The sequence below is a fragment of the Artemia sp. Qi Xiang Cuo genome, chromosome 19 (assembly GCF_049724085.1).
Source record: "Artemia sp. Qi Xiang Cuo chromosome 19, ASM4972408v1, whole genome shotgun sequence".
NCBI classification, from domain to species: Eukaryota; Metazoa; Arthropoda; class Branchiopoda; order Anostraca; family Artemiidae; genus Artemia; species Artemia sp. Qi Xiang Cuo.
The window spans coordinates 55699278-55722800 of record NC_142812.1 but is presented as its reverse complement, the minus strand read 5'-3'; the positions used below and the strand labels follow the sequence as shown (position 1 = coordinate 55722800).

The 23523-nt window shown below is 35.3% G+C and overlaps 1 long non-coding RNA gene across 1 annotated transcript; it reads left to right on the top strand.

The window, feature by feature from the left end:
* The first annotated feature begins 261 nt into the window (after positions 1–261).
* LOC148941020 (uncharacterized) lies at positions 262–16988 on the top strand. The gene is made up of 3 exons (XR_016143411.1): positions 262–378; positions 8363–8497; positions 16801–16988. It is a non-coding gene; the product is annotated as an uncharacterized LOC148941020 (long non-coding RNA).
* Positions 16989–23523: the final 6535 nt, after the last annotated feature.

Genomic DNA, 23523 nt, shown 5'->3' with positions numbered 1-23523 from the left:
TAATTTGACTTCTTTCTCAATGGCTGGGAGAAAAATACATTTTTCTCGGAATTTAGAAAGCACATAATAGCTTCATAGGATAATTGCCCTCAATTAACCTGTGAGACTCTCTAAAGGCAAGATAGGTATAGCCCAAAAACGAGAAAATGGTTTCTCATTGGATTATTAGAGGTTTAAGGGACGGTTAATGATCTTAGCGCGGAAATATTGGTCCCTAGGCATGACCTGCTCTTTGCAGGCTTTCTCTCAACATACTCATGTGTAGGCTATATAATGTGCACTGAAATAAGAAAACTATCATTTGTGTGCTAGGTCGTGAGCAGTCACCGTTGGAGATACCTTTTTCAGGAATTAAGAGATTGGTGGATATTAAGGAAGGTGAGATGACACTGGTTGTAATTTTTCATTCAGATGCACACATTTTCCTAGTGCTTGAGGTATCTATAATAAACTGATCGGAGGTATAGAATGCTCATTTTAAGCATGTCAAGAAATTCCATGTATTTTATTTATATATTAAATGTTTATTAGTAAATATTTGTGCTTAAAGCTCAAATGTTACACGTATGCATCACTTTTGGCTGTATTTTGTGCATTACCAATTTTGACACTTTTGACAGCTAATTATCTGTTTTCTACACGATCTCCAACATGGAAAAACTAAAATTTTAAATATTATTTAAAAAAACCATGAATACTTCAGAGGTGTTTAATTATATTTGCCACTTCGTTAAAATACACTATTTTTCCATTTATCACATTTCTATTGTACCCTAAAGAATAAACTTTTTTTGAAACCTTTTATGTTCTAAAAGGGATTAATTCGTAAAAATGTTTTGCGAAAAAGTAGTCTTTTAACCAAATAAAAAAGCCATATCCAAACAAATGCTCCCCAAATGGTTGATCCTTCTGACCCAGAGTAATCCTTGGAAGTATCGAACCAATGGCACATCCAAAATAAAACACGGCCCCTTTTCAATTATGAAAACTGTGCTTTATCAATTGACAGTTTATGTTGTTTACACCCCCTGTCTTAGGCTGAACAAATTCTATTCTAAATAAGATTCTAAATATTCTGACCGAAATGAATATCTAAATATTTTGATGGAATGTTTTAGGAGGTTTCGAAAGGGAGATGTATAAAAACGGTGCGAGAGACTAGCTGCTGAGACCCAAATCACTTTTGACCATAAAAAGGGATATACCTTCTTATTTGTAATTGGAGAAGCCCCCTCCTGAGCTTCTATAGTCACCTCTTCTGTGGAAAGTAAATCGATAACAAAGAAAAAAGAAATAATATATTGAAGCCAGCCATGGGACTTTTTACTTTGGCAGCGCTAAGGCACTATTTCTTTAAGGACCATTTTTCTTTAAGGCTAGCATACTAAAGCACCATTTTTCTTTAAGGCTAACATACTAAAGCGCCATTTTTCTTTAAGGCTAGCATACTAAAGCACCATTTTTTTAAGGCTAACATACTAAAGCACCATTTTTCTTTAAGGCTAGCATACTAAAGCACCATTTTTCTTTAAGGATAACATACTAAAGCACCATTTTTCTTTAAGGCTAGCATACTAAAGCACCATTTTTTTAAGGCTAACATACTAAATCACCATTTTTCTTTAAGGCTAGCATACTAAAGCACCATTTTTCTTTAAGGATAACATACTAAAGCGCCATTTTTCTTTAAGGCTAGCATACTAAAGCACCATTTTTCTTTAAAGCTAACATACTAAAGCACCATTTTTCTTTAAGGCTAGCATACTAAAACATCATTTTTCTTTAAGGCTAACATACTAAAGCACCATTTTTCTTTAAGGCTAGCATACTAAAGCACCATTTTTCTTTAAGGCTAAAATACTAAAGCACCATTTTTCTTTAAGGCTAGCATACTAAAGCACCATTTTTTTAAGGCTAACATACTAAAGCACCATTTTTCTTTAAGGCTAGCATACTAAAGCATCATTTTTTTAAGGCTAGCATACTATAGCACCATTTTTTTTTAAGGCTAACATACTAAAGCACCATTTTTCTTTAAGGCTAAGATACTAAAGCATAATTTTTTTTAAGGCTAGCATACTAAAGTGCCATTTTTGTTTAAGGCTAACATACTGTTCCACATAATAATCATTATTTTTGTAAGGAGTATGTGAGTATTTAGGCTTTGGGACCAATGTGCCACGACTTAGCAGTATGGCCAAGTGGCTTAGCTTTCAAGGCATGTTCCTATTTGCATGACACAGATTTGTGAATACGGCACGTTTTTATCAAGGCACATACTTACTTGCACAACCATTCATTTTTCTTCAAGTGAAAGTTAAATATTAAAAGGAAGATAAACTAGATTTACGGTGTTTGGGAAACATGAAGGGTTGCAGCAGGCATTGGTGGGCTTTGTTTCTATGCCATTGATTAAATGCAGAAATCGTCCAACTCTGATTCTAAAAGGGTGTAACCCAAGAAGAATCTATCATAAAAAGAGGAAAAAAGAAAAAAAGATCCCATGTCCATTAACATATAAAATAAGCAGAGTTGTCCAAAGAAATAATTTCTACTTCCTGACACCCAACTAATGATTATATTTTTGAGTTATTATGGCTTTATAAGTATCTCCAAAAGCATATATCGTAACACAATACATATTGCTATTTTTAAAACTGAAACATGCGCGGTCGCATAACATATTGCTTCGCCTTAAAAAAAATACCGATTAACTGTTTCATGTTTGTCAAATGATGTAAATATTTTCATTATATGTCCATCACCAACTGACAAGGCCGTATCCAGGATTTTTTTTTCGCAGGGGGTTTTAATAAAAAAAAAAATTTCGGAGGGGCTTTTACACACAAAAAATAAACCTAAAAAAACATACAAAATTTGTTTATATCCATTTTTGTTATATTTTTAGGAGTCAAACAAACATTTTTTTTAGGGGGGGGGGATTCAACCCCCCCCTCTGGGTACGACCTGGCCAACTGATTGCCAAATTACAAATAATTGACAAACTGCACCATCGCATTGTGTTATCATTAACAATCGCTACATAACTACTTATTTGTCTTCAATATATTTGACGGTAAAAACTACATTATTCTACATCCTTCATGAAACGGTAGCCACTAAAAGAAACTTTGCGAATAATTTAGAGACAAATGTTACTGAATATATATTAAATGTGAATAAATATTGTTGAGATGCATTAATATTTAGCATAGCTTCGTAAGAACTTGTATGAAGACAAATGTCTCAGGGTAAATTGGAACTAGGATATAGCCCCTCATCCTTGAAGATGAACAGGTTTTACAATTTTTGCTTGCGAATCGTTTTACGTAATAAAGGTAGTATCCCCGAACAATCAAACTGCGAAACCTGCTAGCACCTGACCTAAAAAGATCAACTGTCAATACTTTTCCGATTAATGTTCTTTAGCTGTAGGCATTTTTTTTTTTTTACCAAATTTAAGTTGGTTGTGGGTACTTTAGTTCTGAGGGCAGGATGGGCTCAGAAATGGTGGACGGCAAGTAAAATCCAACATCACTGTTCCTTTGGCCTAAATTACTCGCCCTTTAAGTCTCAACTGGATCTGAGGACTTTTGTTTAGAGATCAGCAAAGAAAATGACAACATTGAAAATTACCATTTTCATGTTCTTTTGGTCCAGGGTTTTTTTCACATAAAATCGCCCAAAAATCTCTTCCTTTCAACAAAACAACCTAGGGGAAGAGGTATTTGAAAGCAAATGACCTCCAATCATACTGATTAGAAGTCCTTGTAAGATTCTGGTTCTAAAAAAGGGGCAAAATGGGTACCTTTATGCTAAACAGTTGGTAATGGGATGGGAAGGCTGACACTGGAGCTCCTCTCACCTTCTTTGATTCTCTAATCATGGCGATAGAATGGTTATGTAATTCTTGCTTAAATCAGGTGCATAAAGCCCATATCAATTGAGAAGCTGGTAGTGGATGGGGATTGAGAGGGGGAAGGTTCACAGGAACCATTTACGCCTCCAATATAAAAAATTATAAAATCTGCAGGGTAACCCTTTAAACAAGATATAAATTGCCTTTCATTCATAAAAAAATTGTTGGGAAAGGTAAGGAGTATTGGAGGGGCCAAGGGGCTCCTTACGCTTCCAGTAATACCATTTAAAATCCCTTTTGTCATTTTGGTTTAAACAAGGCTCAATATGGCTACTTGTTAATCGATAACCTGATGGTGGATTGTGGGGGTGGGGTGTCCGAGTAGCCATAGACCCATTTTGGTCCTCTAGTCAATCATATTAAAAATCCTTACAAAGTCCAAATAAAAGGCGGTGCAACAGGCCAACATTTTTGCAAAAGAAATGGGCAGCACGAGGGTGTATGTTTTGGAAGGATGGTTTGGAGGGACCATTGGCCTACTCTGATTCCCCTATCAAACAAATTGAAAATCTTTCCATTACTTTAGTTCAAAAAGCTTAAACTACCTTGCTTCAATATAGCTTTATCAAAGAGTTTATGATAACGAACTGTAAGTAAGGAGCGACCCGGCTGAATAGTAACCGAAACTCTAAAAAATGAAGTTTGATACCAACATATGCATCAAAGGAATCAGATCTTTTTGCTGATTTCAAAAATATATTTCATCAAGTTTAGTCTTACCCATCAAAAGTTACGCGCCTGAGAAAATCTGCCTTATTTTCAAAAAGGGGAAAACAACCCCTAAAAGTCATAGAACTTTAATGAAACTCATACCATCTGATTCAGCGTATCAGAGCACCCAACTACAGAAGTTTCAAGCTCCTATCTAAAAAAAATGTGGAATTTTTGCATTTTTTGCCAGAAGAAAGATCACGGATGCGTGTTTATTTTATTTTTTTAGTTTTTTTTTTTTTTGTTTTTTTTTTCCTAGGGGTAATCATATCAATCCAGTAGTCCTAGAATATCGTGAGAGGGCTGATTCGAATCGAAATTAAAAGTTCTAGTGCCCTTTTTAAGTGATCAAAAAATTAGAGGGCAACTTGGCCCCCTCCCACGCTCGTTTTTTTCCCGAAGTCACCCAATCAAAATTTTGAAATAGCAGTTTTGTTCAACATAGTTGAAAATTGGATAAATATGTCTTTGAGGATAACATAATCCCCCACAGTTCCCATGGGAAGGGCTGCAAGTTATAAACCTTGCCCATTGTTTACATGAAGCATTGGTTATTGGGAAGTATACAGACATTTTCAGGAGGGATTTTTTGTGGTGGGGGGGGTCAGAGTAAAGGGTTAAGGGGGAGGATCTTTCCATGGAGGATGTTTCCTTGGGGGAAGGGACATTTCTATGAAGAGAGCGCCGGATTTCCCAGCATTATTTAAAAAACGATCAGAAATTAAACAAAAAAACGAGTTTTTTTTCAACTGAAAGTAAGGACCAACATTAAAACTTAAAAAGAACATAAATTATTACTTTGTGAGGGGGTTCGCCCCCTCGTCAATACCTCGCTCTTTACGCTAAAGCTTTTTTTTTAGTACTTTGCAAAGAGCTATCTATTCTAAATAACCGGCTTTTGTGTTTCAGGGGTTTGTGATTTGAGCAAAATTTGAACTTTAGCGTAAAGAGCAAGGTATTGACAAGAGGGTGAACTTCCTAATATACGTAATAAAAACATACGAATATAGAAGTTTGTTACGTATGTTAAATCGTAAGTTACGTCAGAACAAAATTTCGAGAAAGCCATTTAGCCAAAAAAAAAGAAAATAAATATGCAAATTTCGTTTAAATTATTCATGTACGGTGAGCCAAAATCAAAGCTTCATTAATTCAAAATCGTTCAGAAATTAAATAAAAAAAAAAAACAAGTTTCTTTAACTGAAAGTAAGGAGTGACATTAAAACTTAAAACGAACAGAAATTATTCCGTATATGAAAGGGACTGCCCCCTCCTCAACGTCTCGCTCTTTGCGCTAAAGTTTGACTCTGTCTCACAACTTTATTTTTTAAAACAATTAAAAACTTTAGCGTAAGAGTGAGGCGTTGAAGAGGGGCCAGCCCCTTTCATATGCGGAATAAATTCTGTTCGTTTTAAGTTTTAACATTGCTCCTTACTTTCAGTTAAAAAAATTTTTTTATTTAATTTGAGAAAAGCCGATTTTATCGTTAAGATTTTTTTTCTTTAGGGGTTTGCAGCCACCCTTTTATGTACGATTGTTTCTGTTCTTTTTAATAACCTTGCTCTTGGGTGCTATTAAAAGAGCTTTTTTGTTTAATACAATGGCTGCACGTTTTAATACCATAATCAGAGTTACCCCAGGTGCCCTCCTCATCTCCGGTCTTTTCGGGAGGGTTTGAATTTTTTATAACAATGTTTAATCTTTTATAAACATTGCACAGCAATAACACATTTAGATTAATTTGCTTAAACCAATAGAATACCATTTCTCTAAATGTGAGGAAGACGGCTTTCTCCATCAAACGTCTTGGCTCTATTTGCCCCATGTCATTTTTGTTATTTTAGCATTTCAATATTATAAAAAATTGTAAGAAACTTCCGTTTTCACTATCAAGAATTAGGTACTCCTCCCTCCACACTAGACAGGATTACATCCAACCTCTCAACTGGTAGGCCTAAACCTACTCTTATCGCCCACAAAGTTCGGCAAAGGCCCAAAAACTGACGATTTTCTCTTCCCATAAACCCTCTGGAATAATATCCCGGACAGCATTACGGACTGTGAATCAGTTTCTTCATTTGAATCACAGGTTAAAAAGTTCCTACTTGGTCGAGATGCAGGGTGAGAGCATGTCCCTTGTGGAGAGTTTAGTCTTTTTCTTCTCTTTCTTTTTTCTTTCTTGTTCTTATTATTTTGTTCATTAGTTTTAGTGTATTTGTTTATGTGTTATTGATTCTGCGAATTAATTAATTAATTGTGTCACTACATACAAGGTTATTTGACCTTCTAGTAGTGGCTATGTTTATTTAATTTGATTTGTTGTCTTGTGAATTGATCAATAACGGCATTTCTCTCCCATAGAGCTCCAAATGGGCACATATTCCCAGAACTACGGCATTTTTTGTTGTTTCTAGCCAGGTTTGGCTGAGATCTGATTACTTCTTATGCTACATGTCCAAATTACAAAGGTTTATTACTCCTTACCATTTGTTCCTCTGCAACGGTCATGTCCTCAAAATCCATATTTAGGATATTAGATCTTATATTCGAGTCTTATAAAAAAAAGCAACTGTTGAAATTTTCTTCCACACAGAGATGGGGTAGAATTTTGACCCCTAGGAATAACCTAACACTCTAGTTCTTAATTTCAGTTAAGTTCGGTCATGCTTTAACAATCAGTTTCGGTTTAAGCGACGTTGATGTGAGGTAAGGGATCCTTCCCCCATATATGTAGGATTTTTCAGGATACCCCAAAAGTGTAATTAGGACACTAGAGATCCATTCCTATCAGACTGAGATCTGACGGCCTTTCTAACAGATCTAATAATGACCTGGTTCTGCAAATTTTTATTTCTTTTCCTCTACCAAAAAGTCGGATCAGAGCTGGACTTGTTTCAGTATACTTCTGGATCAAAGTTTGATATTCATATTAAATATTAAAAAAAAAACTAGATAAAAATCTGAAACTCGGTTAAAGATCCAAATCTTGAAATCGAGGATTGAACTTTCTTAAATTAGTCCTTAAAAAATCTACCAATTTCACAAAAAATTGTATACGAATCCGAACTTTCGTCTCGCTTCCTGTTTATACTGTATGATATGACTAAAAAATTACACGCCATACGAGAACGGCTGTCTTTTGGAAAATCATAGCACAAACATTTCCAAGTTTTCGAGAAATAGGCGAAACAATATTTTTTTTTTCTGGAACAAGAATTGATAACAAATTTTGTCCATAGTTTTTTAGAATGCCATTATTCCAAATTTTGGCACTATTTTCTGCAGGGCATAGACTAGGCTTTATAATTGTTGTGTGTTTGTACCAGATTTTGGCTGTGAAAAACTGTTGGAATCTCTTTTTACACTTCCTAATACACATCTCAAGAAGTGTAGCGAATTAAAAAGTTCTGATTCTACCGTTGGATTCGAAAGAAATCGAAAGAAATAGTTTTTTTTCGGAAAAATCTTGCACCTATGGTTTGAACACTTTTCCTTTCGGATTAATCGGTTTTTCTCATTGGTTTCCCTGTGCGTCTGAACGGGCAATAGCTACAAATTGACTATATTTTAGATGCTAGATTTTGGCAAAAGTTAGTCGTTAGAATTTCCATACTTTACTTCTACCAAGTTACGATGAAAAAAGAAAAAAAACAGAAAAGTTGTTGCATTGCGTTGTTCCGCAGCGCAAATATTGATTATGATGGAACTTAATGATTTATTTTGTGTTTCAGCTATGGCAAAGTCAAATCTATGTTGCTTGGCTCTCATTTGTATCCTTGTGTTCACAATGGTAGTTTCTGCTGAGAAAAAACTACCGTTTAATGGAAGTATTTTTGGAAAAAGAAGCGTCAGTAATTCCCCTTCAGGTAAAGTCTGGACTGAATATTTTTTTTTTTTTTTTATAAATACTTACACAGACTTTCTATTTTGTTGCGGCTAATATATTGACTTTCCCGTAGCTTGCATTAGCTTAAGTAACGTAAATTACAATTAGAGCTCAAGTCCACTTATACCGCCTCCTTTATGGGCAAGATTTTCTCTGTAATATTGCATAACGGACGTAAAGTTTTAGGTTATGCGAGCGTGAAAGGCTCTAGAACGTATATATGGAAAATAACAATGTTTCTTAAAAATATTTAATAAAAACACACAAGCTTGTATAGTTTTGATAATTTTAGGAATTTTTTATCATTACCCAAATGGATTTTCAAGTTTTATTTCCTTTTTGATTCTTCGGCAATTTGGGGAAACTAAGCGCTCGTGGAAATTTTTTTTACGGTGCTTGGGAGCTCCGTAATTGTTAAGAAACAAATAACGAAATAAACTACGCCGCTAAGGCTTTTTTTTCCCTGGTGAGAGAGTTTCACTCTTTAATTTTTTTTTGTTTAAATACCTAATGAGAAAATCTCGGATATGACGTGGGTGCGGCTAATCTTCAGTTTATATTTGCTGCGTACACAAAGATTATTTGAAAGGAACAATGCCACCCAAACTAAAAATACTAATTAGGGCCAGAAATAGATTCTGCCTTCCAGATCACTTGTTGGCACTTAATATCTGTTTTTTCTGTGAAAACTCCTCAAAAGTGTTAAGTGTTTTCTGATCCCAAAGAACTCCCGATTGGCAATCACGGTCTAGCCTTATTTGAAAGCAACCTCGCCTTTTGAACGCAGCATTTGAACGCCTTTTGAACGCCTTTGTGAACCTTTTTTGCTCTCCTCAAAGAAAACCGTAAAAAAACGATCTTAAAATACGTAAACCGATTGAAAAACATACACGGAAAAAACCCATCTTAAAAAACGTAAACCGATTGAAAAACATACGACTTCTCTCTTCAAAGAAAACCGATTGAAAAGAAAACCGTATCCCCTTTCCTAGTTCACATTGAGAAAACTTTTTGTCTGCATTTTCTTTTCTGAAAGTTCCCTAGAAATATTTTTTTTGTGCAGCCAGCTACCCAACTGTTCCAAATCTTATTCACCCATGAAATTTCAAATCTTGAATACGACATTGTCGTATTGATGAATGCTTTTAAAAATTTATATACGTGATCTGAATCGTTCTCCACACACAAGACAAATCATTTTTTTAATGATTTCCGCAGAATATATTATAGTTTTATGATATCAATGCAGCATATTATGACAACATACTTTCTACCTTTTGTTGAAACATTTCCTTCAACTTTTAGCTAGTGGAGTAGCCTACACAGATTCCCAAAGTTAACCTCTCAAAATTAAATCCCAAATCCTGAAGCAGAAGTTAACTTTCTTAAACTTTATTAAATAAAAAAAAAAAGTTTTTTCTGTTGAAAGTAGGAGAAACAATAAAATTTAAAATAAACAGAAATTATTCCCTATATAAAGGGGACTGCCCTCTCTTCAATACCCCTCTCTTCACGGTAAAGTTTTTTAGTACTCTTAAAAAAGGTCCTAATTATAATTAAACGGCTCTTTATTTTCCAGGAATCGTTCATAAAAAATTGTGACAAAAGGGCCAACTTTAGCGTTAAGAGCAAGATATTTCAGAGGGTTCAGCTTTCATTATATAGGGAATAATTTCTGTTCGTTTTAAATTTTAGTGTTGCTCATTACTTTCAATAGAAAAAAAATATTTTTATTTATTTAATTTATTTTCATTTTTCAAATAAACCCTGGAAATCTGCCTTTCCCTCCGTTGAAATTCCCTCCCCCACAAAACATTTTTCTATTTGTAGTTCATAACATAAGTATGGCTGATAACCCCCATGCCTTCTCAAGACCAGAACATAATTTGCGCTTTACTGAAAACAAAATACGTTTTAAATGTTTTCAATTTTTACTTTCATACATAAAAAATTATAGAAAGTTCAAGGAATAAATAAAATTAAATGTCGACTAAATTGACAATCCATGGTCATTTCTTTCATTTGAGTAAAGAACTACAAATGAATATGCATTGTCAGTTTCACAGAGCCACATCGTTTTAAAAATGAATGTGCATTATCAGTTTAATATACTTAAGCTCTTTTTTATTCCTTAAAATTTTAATAATTTTTGCCTCATTAACGTTACAGAAATAAAAAAACATTTATTTTTTTTTCAGTAAAATGCAAATTACGTTCTGGCCTTGAGAAGGCATAGGGGTTGTGAGCCCTAATCATGTTAGTTTCTTCTCGTTTTGAGTTTGACTTTGTTATTTATGTAATTTCTGTTTGTTTTGGGTTTCATTTAGTTACTGATGTTGATTTGTGGTAGATTTACACTTGGTAGATCATTTGAAATTAGGTTTGCCCATTTTTGGTTTAATAGAGTTCTAAACTTTTCCTTGAAAAAACTTATTTTGCAGAAAAAGTTTTTTTTTAATTAATTTCTTTTCATTTTATATTGACATATTTTTTTTCAGGGAATAAGAATTGGAAGGCTGCTTTCCCTCCAATCACTTTTGACTCTTAAAATGGACGCTAGAACTTTTAATTTCCAATCAAATTAGCTCCTTTAAAATATCAATGATATTACTAGTCATGAAAGAGCAGCACTGCCTATGATATTTTTTAAATGCCCTTTTGATACCTGCATACATATAGTTTTTTCGTTTAATTGAAACTCCCCCTAAACGTTCCCTAAAAATTTCGAATTATTGCCCTTAGTGTCATTAGTTACAGTGACCGTAGAAATAAAGTATATACATGACATATTCTGGGTAGTTCAAAATCCACCAAAACTTATCCTGAAAAGTCTAACTTAATAATTTAAACCGTTATTGTGATATTACTTTTCACCCTTTTGACAATCTCTGTGATCACTGTTCGTTTTGATTATATTCATCATGGGCCTAATTATTCCTTGAAAGCTTCACCTTAATACCATTAGCTTGTGTAGTAGCATTAGAAGAAGTATGCACATACCACATTTTTTTTCAATATCCCCTTCAACACACGATATTCAAGCTTCATAGACAAATCGATTTTTAAGATACACTCTTTTGACTGTCTAAATGCACATAGAGTCTTCAAGTCGAATTTGCCATCAATATTTTCTCAAATTTTGCATTTATAGACTTAGTCTTAATAATACTAGTATCATAGTTTTTGCGGTGGTAGTAGGAGAAGTAGTTGAAGTGTTAGTGTTGTATTAGTAGTAGCTAGTGTTGTATTAGTAGTGTTAGTAAAATGGTAGTAGCATGTAAATCTTTCCTTTTGGTCAGTTGAATATCCCTTTTATGCTGTCCGTGAATTTTCAACTTGACACGGTAAGCCGTTCTAAAAACACCGCTGATGTGTGCTTTTGACGCCCTTTTTCATCTTAGTTCTCTAAGCATTACAAGTTGTTGCAATTGAAGTAGTTAGAGTAGTTTAGAAGCAGTAGCAGTATTAGTAAAAGTAGCGGTGGTAGTACCGACACGCAAATATTACATTTTTGTCAATTCATCTTCCCCTTTAAGCATTGTCTGAAAGTTTCAACTTAATACCCAAATCAATTGTTGAGATACGCCCTTTTGACTGTGTGCATACATATAGTGTGAGGAACAGTTGAATACTAAACTTGAGAATTTAAAATTTGATAATGTGGAAGATGGCTGGAATAATTTTAGAAAAATAATTTGTGAAGTTGCTGAAGGTGTATTAGGGAAGAAAGCTAGAACTGCAACTAAGAATATTAGTGAAAAAGCTTTATGTTTAATAGAAAGGAGAAAGGACTTGTACAAGAATTTCCTTAGTGATAGATCATATGAAAACAAAAGGAATGTAAAGAAAGTGGAGAAAGCATTAAAATATGAACTAAGGAGGTGTGAAGTGGAGGCCATGGATAAAATTGCCGAGGATCTGGAAGACGCAGCCAGATGGCATAATAGTAAGATATTGTACTGGCATGTTAACAAATTGAGAGGGAGTAGGCAATGCGGACTTGGCCCAGTTAAAGATAGGAATGGGGCCGCAATTAGCTTTAAGGAAAAAGCTAAAGAGACATGGGCCGAACATTTTGAGAATTTGCTTAACCGAGATAGAGCTGAAGGAAGAGATATAGAAGAAAATGAAAAAGTTTGTGATACATTGAATGTGAAGTAAGATTTGTTTTGGGAAGAAGATTTAGTAACGGTACTAAAAAGACTAAAAAAATCAAAAGGCTCCCTGTGCTGAATCGGTGGGAAATGAGTCTCTTGAACAGGGTGACTCTGAGGTTAGAAATAAACTACTGAAGATTATGGATATAATTTTTGTAAAAGGGAAAGTACCTAATGATTTTAGGAAAATTTTAATTAAGCCACTTTATAACAAAGGTGATAAAAATGAGTGTGGTAATTATCAAGGGATTAGTCTGGTCTCTGTAGGAAGTAAATTACATAGTAATATGATACTTTTAGACTGAGAGAAGCCGTAGACAAAGGTTTAAGAGAAGAACATTGCGGTTTTAGAAAAGGTAGAGGATGTTTCGACCAAATTTTCACTCTTAGGTTAATAATTGAGAAGTGCCTGAGTTTCTAAACACTTTGGTCCTCAGTTGTATAGATTATGAGCAAGCGTTCGATTCTGTCCGGAGAAGAGCTTTACTAAAGGTTTTATCCTTGTATGGTATACTAGACAAATACATTAAAGTGATTAGTGCTATGTACGAGAATAACAGTGCTGCGGTCAAGGTAGGAAATGAGGTTAGCAACTGGTTTTGTATTAAATCAGGAGTTAAGCACGGCTGTGCTCTATCTCCATTTATATGAATTATTTTGATGGACTTTGTTTTAAGGAGCACAGGAAAGGCAATGTGAGACCATGGAAACAAATAGGGAGGAAAGACTCCTAGACCTACAATACGATGAGCATTTAAGTGTTCTATAATCTAATGTAGGAAAAATGAATGACCTTTAACAAGTTTTCTAAGCTCATGGCGCCGAAATATGTTTGACAATAGATGCGAAGAATACTAAGTCGTTAAGGCTAGGAATAACTGAAATTGAAAAGGTGAAGATGGGCAATGAAAAGATTGATCATGTGGGCACCTCCACTTACCTTTGTAGTATTATTAGTAAAGATGGTGGGAGCAGTGAAAATGTCAAAAGTAGAATAGCCAAGGCTCAGGGTCTTTTTTTCACAGTTAAAAAAAGTTTGGAAGAATAGGAAGATAAGTCTGCAAGCCAAGATTAGAATCTTAGAAGCTACAGTGATGACAGTGGTCAAATATAGCTCTGAAGCATGGGCGTTCCGAAAAGCGATGAAGATTTGCTAGATGTTTTCCAGAGAAATTGATTAAGGATTGTTCTGGGTTCCCGGCTGAATGACCGTATTTCAAACAATAGGGTATACGGAAAATGTTGTTCAATACCGCTCTCTAGGGCTATAATGAAAGAAAGGTTGAGGTGGCTAGGGCACGTTGTGTGGATGAAGGATGACAGATTGCTGAAGATTGTTCTTTTTGGCCAACCGTCCAGGGCTAAACGGAAAGCAGGTCGTCCTCGTTTGGGGTGAGAGGACATCATAAAGAAAGATTGAAAGGAAATGGAAACTTCATGGGAGGGTGTAACAAGGACGGCTTTGAACAGATTGGTATTGAGGAGGAGCGTGCGTAGCTGTGTTGGCCTCAGGCGGCTTGGTGCTGTGGTGAGTTGTTAGTAGTTAGTAGTAGTAGTAGTAACAGTGTATTATTATTAGTAGTAGTAACAGTAGTAGCAGCAGTTAATAGCAGTAGCAGCAGGTACATTTTGCCTTTTGGTCAACTGAATATCCCATTCATGATACCCCTGAAGTTTCCTCTTGGTACGATAAGCCGTTCCAAAATATTGCTGATACGTCCGTGTCAGCGATATTTATGCACATAATATGTTTTGATTTAGTTCAACTTTCCCTCAACATTTCCTCAGATGTTTATTTCAATATCCTTAACCTTAGTATACCCACTACAGAAGTATTAGTTTTAGTGATAGTAGTGGTTGCAGTAGTAGAGTCAAAATACTGCCTTTTTGGTCAAAATTTTCTCCTAACATATACTATACTTAAACAAAGATCGAATTGCCTGACGAAAAATAAAAGTTCAAATAGGGATAAAATCCTTTTAATATATAGTGATAAAATACACAACAGTACTAGATATTTGGGTCACATATATAGTAACCATCATCAGTAGTAATACAAAACAACAACTACTACTACTACTACCGAGTATTAATACTGATGACGGTGACTGCATATGTGACTGAAATATCTAGTATTTTTGTAAAATTTATCACTAACTATTAAAAGGATTTTATCCCTATTTGAACTTCTATTTATCGTCATGGAAAGGCAGTCTGGTCTTCGAAATTATCTAAATTGCCTGACTTACAGCCCTGAGGCCTTTGGGGGAGGGGTCATATACCCAAACACATAATTACTGAACCTTTCAACAATGCTGAAAAAATAAATGTCTCAAACTTTTTTTGGCTGTTTTTTGGGGAATGATGGGCGTGGGGAGGGGGCTAGTTGCTCTCAAATCACGTTTGACTTTTAAAAAGGGAACTTTAACTTCCAGTTTCCAATCAAATGAGCCTCATCTAAAGTCTATGCGACAACCCGTTCCATAAAACCTTATATACCCCCAGGGCATAAACTATAGCCCTTTCCCCGGGCCTCTGGGGGTTTTGTCAACCCTGGAGGCATTGTTATATGTTCTTTGGACTATTTTGTTTTAAAATAGATATCTCAAAATTTCAATCGGAGGGGTTTCACAAAAAGAGGGGTAGTTAGGGGAAGAGTCGGGCTAGTTGACCTCCATCACTTTTGACTCTTAAAATGGAGCTATAACTTTCGATTTTCAACCCAATGAGTCACTTCCTAAGTTTATATAGCCACCCTTCCATAAGAACTTAAGTTCCCCCGGTGTACACCTTACAACCCTTGCCTCAGACTCTGGTGGTTAGTAAGAAGCCAACAGCCTTAAAATATGATCTTTGCACTATTATGAATAAAACGTCTGTCTCAAAATGTATATTGGATATATTTCGGGAGAACACGACGTGTGGGAGGGGGATAGCTGTGTGGGTAGCTGCACTCTGATCACTTTGAAATTTAAAAAGAGCACTAAAGCTTCTGATTGCCAATCCAATGATTGCCCTCCGAAGTATATACGACCACCCTTTGTATAAAACCTTATAAACCCCTAGGACATAATTTACAACCCAAGCTCCAAGGGCTTTGGAGTGGTTGTCATCATCAAAAACTTAAATTCCGGACCCTTCAACTTCTATGAACAAAATTGCTATATCAAAAGTAGGATTTAATATTTTGGGGAAATGATGGGCTTTGAGGGCGGGGGGGGGGGTTCTAGGTGCTGTCAAATAACTTTTGACCCTTAAAAAGGGCACTATAACTTTCAACTTCAAATCAAATGAGCCCCATCTGAAGTTTATACGACCAGTAATTCATTAAGAACTTAATAGGCACCCAGGGCATAACTTACGACCCTTGACCCAGGGCTCTGGGGGGATGTGCCAACCTTACAGGCAATGTTTTATTCCCTTTGTACTATTTTGAATAAAATGGCTATACCACAACTTCCAATTTTCAACCAAATGAGACTCTAAATTTTATACAACCGTTCCTTCTATAAAAACCTTAAATGCCTCCGGGGCAGAACTTACAACCCTTACCCCCAGGCTTTAGGAATTTGTTTCAACGCCAAAAGCCTTGTTTTATGATTTTTTGACTATTTTGAATTAAATTGTCATCTAAGAATTTCTATTGAATGCATTTCTGGAAAATACGACGTGTGTGTGTTTGGAGGTGGAGTAGCTGCCCTCCGATCGCTTTTACTCTTAAAAAAGGTACTACAACTTCTGATTAATAATCTAATAAGCCCCACCCAAAGCTTATACAACCATCTTTTCTGTAAAAGCCTTATATGCCCATAGGGCATAACTTATAACCCTTGCCCTGAGGGCTGTGGGGGGTGGTGGGGGTGGTCGTCCTCATAGACATATTATCCCGATATTTCAACTACGCTGAATAAAATAGCTATCCCAAAATTTCGACGGGATGTATTTTGGTAAATGATGGGCGTGGGAGGAGGGTTTGTTGCCCTCCAATTACTTATGACTATTTAAATGAGCACTAGCCCTAGTCACAGACACTTGTTTGAGCACAAGTTATTTTGTTTGAGCACCAGCAGTAGTCACAAACGCCAGATTTTTATAGATTCACGGATAATTTTAAAAACTTTCATAGTTTCAGATGTTGCTGACAATTTCAAAATGATGTGCAGTTCGGCCCTTAACATATGTGGTGCTCTGTACCAGTCACGGTCCAATGAAGACGACTGAAGAAGAAATGGAAACTCGCTAACGTTGAACACAACCAACAAATATATAATTTTACTTTTAATGGCTAATTTTGTGTAAATACAATATATCAGAATTGGAGATTCTATTTTTTTTTTTTTTTTCGTTTTTTTCCCATGGGTGATCGTGATGAACCCGTGATCCTAAGAGATCGGGATAGGGCTCATTTGATGGGAAACAAAAAGTTCTAGGGCCCTTTTAAAGTGACCGAAAAGGTTGAAGGGCGTCTAGCCACCTTCCACACCCCTTTTTCCTTAAAGTGGTCCTATGAAAATTTTGATAGGACGAAAAACGAGAAAAAGAACAAACTAAAAATATTCGCCCTGGATCTCTTCTGAATACAAACTCACATCTTAATAAACTCCAAAATACTGCAATTGCTGTAAAAGCCTGATTACCCAGGCTTTTATAGTGATTGCAGTATTCTGAGTTTTTATTTATTTATTTATTTTTTTTTTTTTCTTCATGTATTGTGTTTAATTTAATCTACCTATTTTCTCTCCCTTATTTTTCGTTGATAAAGGCTTCCGGACGTGGATTCGAAATATTCGTATTCCTTATTCATTAATGTATTATTTTTTCATTTAGTTCTTTTTCACTGTGCTATTTTATTTGCTTTATTTAATTTATTTTATTTTTCTCTTAGTTTTTAGTAAATGGAAAGTAGTGTGGTCTAAGAAATTATTTACTTAGAACATTTTGTTTTTTTAGCAGAGAGTTTCTATTTGTCATGACATCAACAAAAAAAGAAAGAAAATCATCATAATAACCTGAAAAGAACTAATGAAAGTAGACTGAATGTTTAATATCCAATGATATTCATTCTTGCAAGTATCAGCAATTTGGATTTATTAATATTATAAGAAAGAAAACGTTTAGAATATATTTTGTTTTCAGTGAAGCGCAAAAAGCACTCTGGCCTATAGAAGGGCTTGAGGGTATTAGCCCTTTTCCTGTTTGTGGTAATACCTATTCGATTTCAACTTGGCTTAATTAATCATTGTAATTTCTGTTTTTTTTAGGTTTTATTTATGTATTGATATTGGTTTTTGTTCGTTTTAAGTTCAAATTAAATTAAAAAAAAACTTTTCAACTAAAAGTAAGGAACAACATTAAAACTTTAAACGAACAGAAAATACTTGGTATATTAGGGGTATATGCGCTCCTCAATAACTCAAAATTTTGTAGTACTTTAGAAAACCTTCTAATTCTAATTAAACGTCCTTGTGCTTCAAGAGTCGTTCTGAAAGAACTGGGGAAAAAACAGGAACTTTAGTGTAAAGAGCTAGGTATAGACGAGGGGTAGCCCTACTCATATACGGGATTATTTATGTTCTTTTTAAGTTTTTTATGTTGCCCTTTACTTTCAGTTGCAAAAACATGTTTTTTTTATTTAATCTATGATATTTTTAAAATAATGCCGAAAAATCCGCCCCCCCTTCTTTGTGTAATTTTACCCACACAAAAACTCCTCCATGGAAGGTCCTTCCGTGTAAAATATCCCTCCCCCGGAAAATTACCCCGAACTATTCCATCCTTGCTGAAAATTCACTGTTGAAAATGTCTTGCGGAAAATTTTGGCTGGAAAACTCTCTTTAGCCTTCTTTCTTTTGAAAAAAGCGTTTTTTTCTCATTTAATTTCCGATCGTTTTCCAAATCATGCCAGAAATCCTCCTCCATGGAAATTTTTTCTGGAAGTACCCCCCTCACCGAATGTAAAGTTTTTCCCTTGGAAAATTCTTCCATTGAGGATTTCTTCCGCGGAAGATTACCCCATGGAAAATAACGTTGTAGAAAAAGCGCCAAGAAAATTCCAACCTTTTTCAAAATTTCCCCCGGATTTTACCCCTGGAACACTTCCATCTGTAAAATTGACTCACCAAAGAGAAAATGAGACAAATAACAAGAATTTTTGTAGGAATTCTGGCAAATTCTCCTGTGCAAGATTTTCCCTTGAAAGTTCATCCCCGGAAATTTATCTTCTGAAGAAAAATTCTCCCCATAGAAAGTTCCCTGTCAGTAAATTTCCCTTCCCCAAAAAATCGCTACATACCTCCCTATAGCAAATACAATATGTAAATACTGGGCGAATTTCATAACTTATAGCTCTTTTTTAGAGCCTGCAGGGTGTCATTTCATTCACAGAGGCATGGATTATTGACCTTTCAGCTATGTTGAACAGAGTGGCTGTCTCAAAATTTTGATCGGATGACTTTGGGGAAAAAGGGGTGAGGGAGGGGGGGCCGCTAGTAACTCTCCAGACTTTTTGGTCACTTATAAAAGGCACTGGAAGTTTTAAATTCCGTTTAAATTACCTCTCTCCTGATCTTCTAGGTAAGGTTCTCTGATACGCTGAGACTGATGATGCAATTTTCAGAAAGATTCCTTGATTTTTTGGGGTATTTCCCTCAGAATCTTTTCTTCGTAGCTTTTGATGGGTAACTTTGGAATCAGCATAAAAATAAATTCTTTTGATGTGTCTATTGTTATAAAGATTCCATTGTTTAGAGTTTCGGTTGCTATTGAGCCAAGTCAATCCCTGCTTTCAGTTCGTTGACATGGACTGTTTGACTTGTAACTTTATGTAAAATTCATAGGCTCAAGTTATTAGGCTTTAAATCTGAGACAAAAAATGAAGTTGAGAAAACAAGACTAGATTTTTAAACGTATATGATCATTAAAATTAGTTCACAAGATACATATTATATATTTTATATATTTAAAAAGTTGTAAAAGCATTCAGTTTTCAAACAGTAAAACATAACTGTTTATTATCTCTAAGAAGGTACTTATGTTTAATAATAATATGATCAGAATACATTAATAAAACAAATTACTATACATAAATTTTCCTTTCTTTTGATGACGCAAATTTATCAATATTATCAAAGATGATCATTTCAATTTTTTCTCTTTCCACACTTAAAAAGACTAGGTCACTTAGGTGATCTTTTCCCATCGTTAAGCGTGGATATGTAAAAATTAATTTTTATTTGTTGATTCAAAGTTCACAGCTAGCAATTGCTACTGAGATAGTCAGGAGCATTTGAAGTGCCACTCTCAGGTTTGGAAGAATAAAAATAAGAAATTCCAATGGGGCTTTAGATTTAATTTCGTTTCCGATGCAGAGTAACATTTTGCAGTCACATGTTTAATAATCCCCCAAATTTTTACAATTTTTTTCAACAAAACTTGGCACTGCTCCTGGCTCAGTTTGTGAACTTACTGAGTTACGATGAACTAAAATATATCGTCTAAGAGTGAAAGAGACTATCTTTTCACCGTAAGCCTTGTGTTTGGATTGAGTCAGATCCAGCTGTGTTTTGATTAGGGTTTACAAGAAAAAAGAAAAAGTGTTTTTTCTGTTTCTTTATTTCACTCTTAGTCTTCTTGTTCTCCTGCTTGCTTCCGTGGCTGCTGAGAAAACAAAGCCAGTTGATCATACTTTACTCATATACCATAGCCTGGATGAGGCCTACTGAAGTTTCTTACTGTTAATGAACTTGGAGTTAAAATAAATCTTACACATCTCATCAGAGAACACGAGAAAACATTTCCTGCAATCTCTCTTTACCCCAAATGCAGCAGACAGAGATATCTTTTCTTCGGTAAAAATAACTTCCACTCAGACCCCGCAATCTTCACCCTTGAAATTGACGTGGTTGTTGCGGTCATCTGTTTTTTATGAGCCGGAATCCTTTTCTTCAGTATAACTATGCAGCAAAGAGTGCAGTGCTATTGTCTTGTGCACTTCAGAAAAACTATTATAGGCAAGATGAATCCTTGTGTCTTCTACCAGTTTAGGTCTTTAACATACCCCTAAATGTACGCCAGGAAAGTAAAGCAAACCTTAGAAAAACCCGGTGAAATTAGATTTTTCAGTTTGGCAGCGGCCTTCCCTGGCTTGTTGAAGTCTTTAAGACTTTCCACATCGAAAAATAAAGTCAAGTGATCCCACTGCTCCAAATATCAAGCTACAACAGCTTGTCTAGACAACCATCGAAACAACCTTCGATTAATTATATATGAAAACTCGATATTCTCTCAGTTCCTTAAGCTTTTTTTTACAATCCTAAAACGCATCACTGGCCCTTAAGGCTTTGACATATATAGCCGCATACTTCGACAAAAATCTTCAATTTCTTCTGGCCTTTGTTTCCCGGCAGCACTAGCAAGCATTGAAAAGCATGAGCAATCATGGACAAAAAATTTCTGACAGTTTCATTTCCGACGACTTCGAGGAGGAGAAGGCTCATTCAAGTATAAACGTAATTTCATAGTAGCCTTTATAATGGTGAAAAGTAAATTAAGGGCATCCAACCCCCCTCCAATACTTTTTTATGCCCAAACCTCCGCAACTCCTCATCATATCCGGACTCAAATTTTAGATAGGTAATTTGTTCGGAAGTCTAATCAACATACCTCCTGGGAAAGTAAGGCTCCTCACAGGCCCTGGGACAAGGACTGTCAATTTTGCAGATTGACAATTGTTCATTGGTTATATAGTAAAAAGGGGGCATATCGGATCATTGGTGTTTCATAGACTCAAAATTTTCGGGATCGATCGATCCCTAGGCCAAGAGAAAGACGTATTTTCCTGAGAAGGGTGGTGTACAAGAAATATGTACAAGAAATAGAATTGGTTCCTTGTTTGTTTGAAATTTACATCCGAAAGTATAGGTCCTTGAGAAAAGAGGAACGTAATGCATCAAAAAAACAAATTCAGGGAGAATGGGCCCTTCAAAATTAAGGCCCATAGAACTTCTTTCCGATTGTCTCATAATTTAAATCCTTAAGTCCTCGGGCTAAGGAGATCCCAATGTAGAATGAAAAATCGAACGTAATTGATTCTTCCGAAGATAGGATCCAACTAAAGATGAAAAGGGTAGTTTTCCAAACAACTCGAAACTTATCCTCTACGATCCTTGGTAATGCGGACCAAGTGTAAAGTGAAGAACTGAAAAGCATTGGTTTCCATAGAAATAAAGGTCGGGAAACTTTTTTTGTATGTCTTGGAACGTAAAATGGTAAGTCTCTGGGCTATTAAGATCCTTATGCGAAAGGAAAATCTTAATTTGGGGTTTGTATCATCCATTTATCGGAATTCTGGATCATTACATGAATTTATTCCTGCCCGTTTTAGCTTTCGACATGACTCTGTACTAACAAGAAAGGTTTTTAGGCAGCACTATTGCGTTGCCTATGAAACCTGTAAGCACAGGATTCACCAGGCAATGTGAGCACAATGTACTATTATTATTTTTTCACCAAGGTACCTCACATAGAAGGAGTTGTTGTAGAAACTTTGGAAGGAGCTCCTTCGATTGAAAATGAAAGATTCGCACCATTTTAAGAGTCGAAAGTAATTAGAGGGCAACAAATCCCCTACACCCTTTAATACCCTAAATAGATATACTCAAAATTTGGGACAGCCATTTCGTTCAGCATAGCTGAAAGTTTCAATATCTACGTCTCTGGCTATGCAACCCCCCACAACCCCTGGGACAAGGTCTGTAAGTTGTGTAATTCACTGATTGTTTACGTATGGTATCTATTATAGGGAAAGGGGGGTGTGTTTGAATTTCGGCGAACAAAAAGGCCAAGAGAATTCAGATGAAGCTTTCAGAGAATATTGAGGGGAGTGGTGAATTAAATCAAAACACATTATGTGCATACAGTTTGTCAAAATGGCTTAATTCAGAAATGACTAAGAGTATTAAGCTGGAACTTTCAAAGAAAGATGAGGGGGAAGTTCAATTGACCAAATAGGAGTACTACTACTACTACTACTACTACTACTATTAATACAACTACTACTACTACTACTACTACCACTACTACTATTACTACTACTACTACTACTACTGCTACAACTGATACTACTATTGCTACTACTAATATCACTACTACTAATACTACTACTACTACTTTTACTACCTCTACTACTACTACTACTACTACTACTACTGCCACTACTACTATTACTACTACTACCACTACTACTGCTACTACTATTACTACTGTTAATACTACAACTGATACTACTACTGTTACTACTACTACTACTACTAATACTACTATTACCACTACTACTATTACTACTACTACTACCACTACTACTATTACTACTACTACTACTACTGTTAATGCTACAACTGATACTACTACTGATATTACTAATACTACTGCTATTACTACTATTAGTACTGCTACTACTACTACTTCTACTACTACTACTAATACTACTACTACTACTTCTACTTCTACTACTACTACTACTACTACTACTACTACTACTACTATTACTGCTACTTCTACTACTACTACTACTACTACTACTACTACTACTACTACTACTACTACTATTGCCACTGTCACTTCATAAAAGCTACGAGCCTGAGAAAACTTGAGTAATTTTTGGATAGGGAGGGAAACACCCCAAAAAAGTCGAGCAATCATAATAAAAATCACACTATCAGGTACAGCATATCAGAGAACCCTGCAATAGAGGTTTCAAGCTCCTATGTACCAAAAATTAGAATCCTCTATTTTTTTGCCAGAAGCAAGATCACTTTTTTTCACTTTGTTACTTTTCCCGGGGGTGATCGTA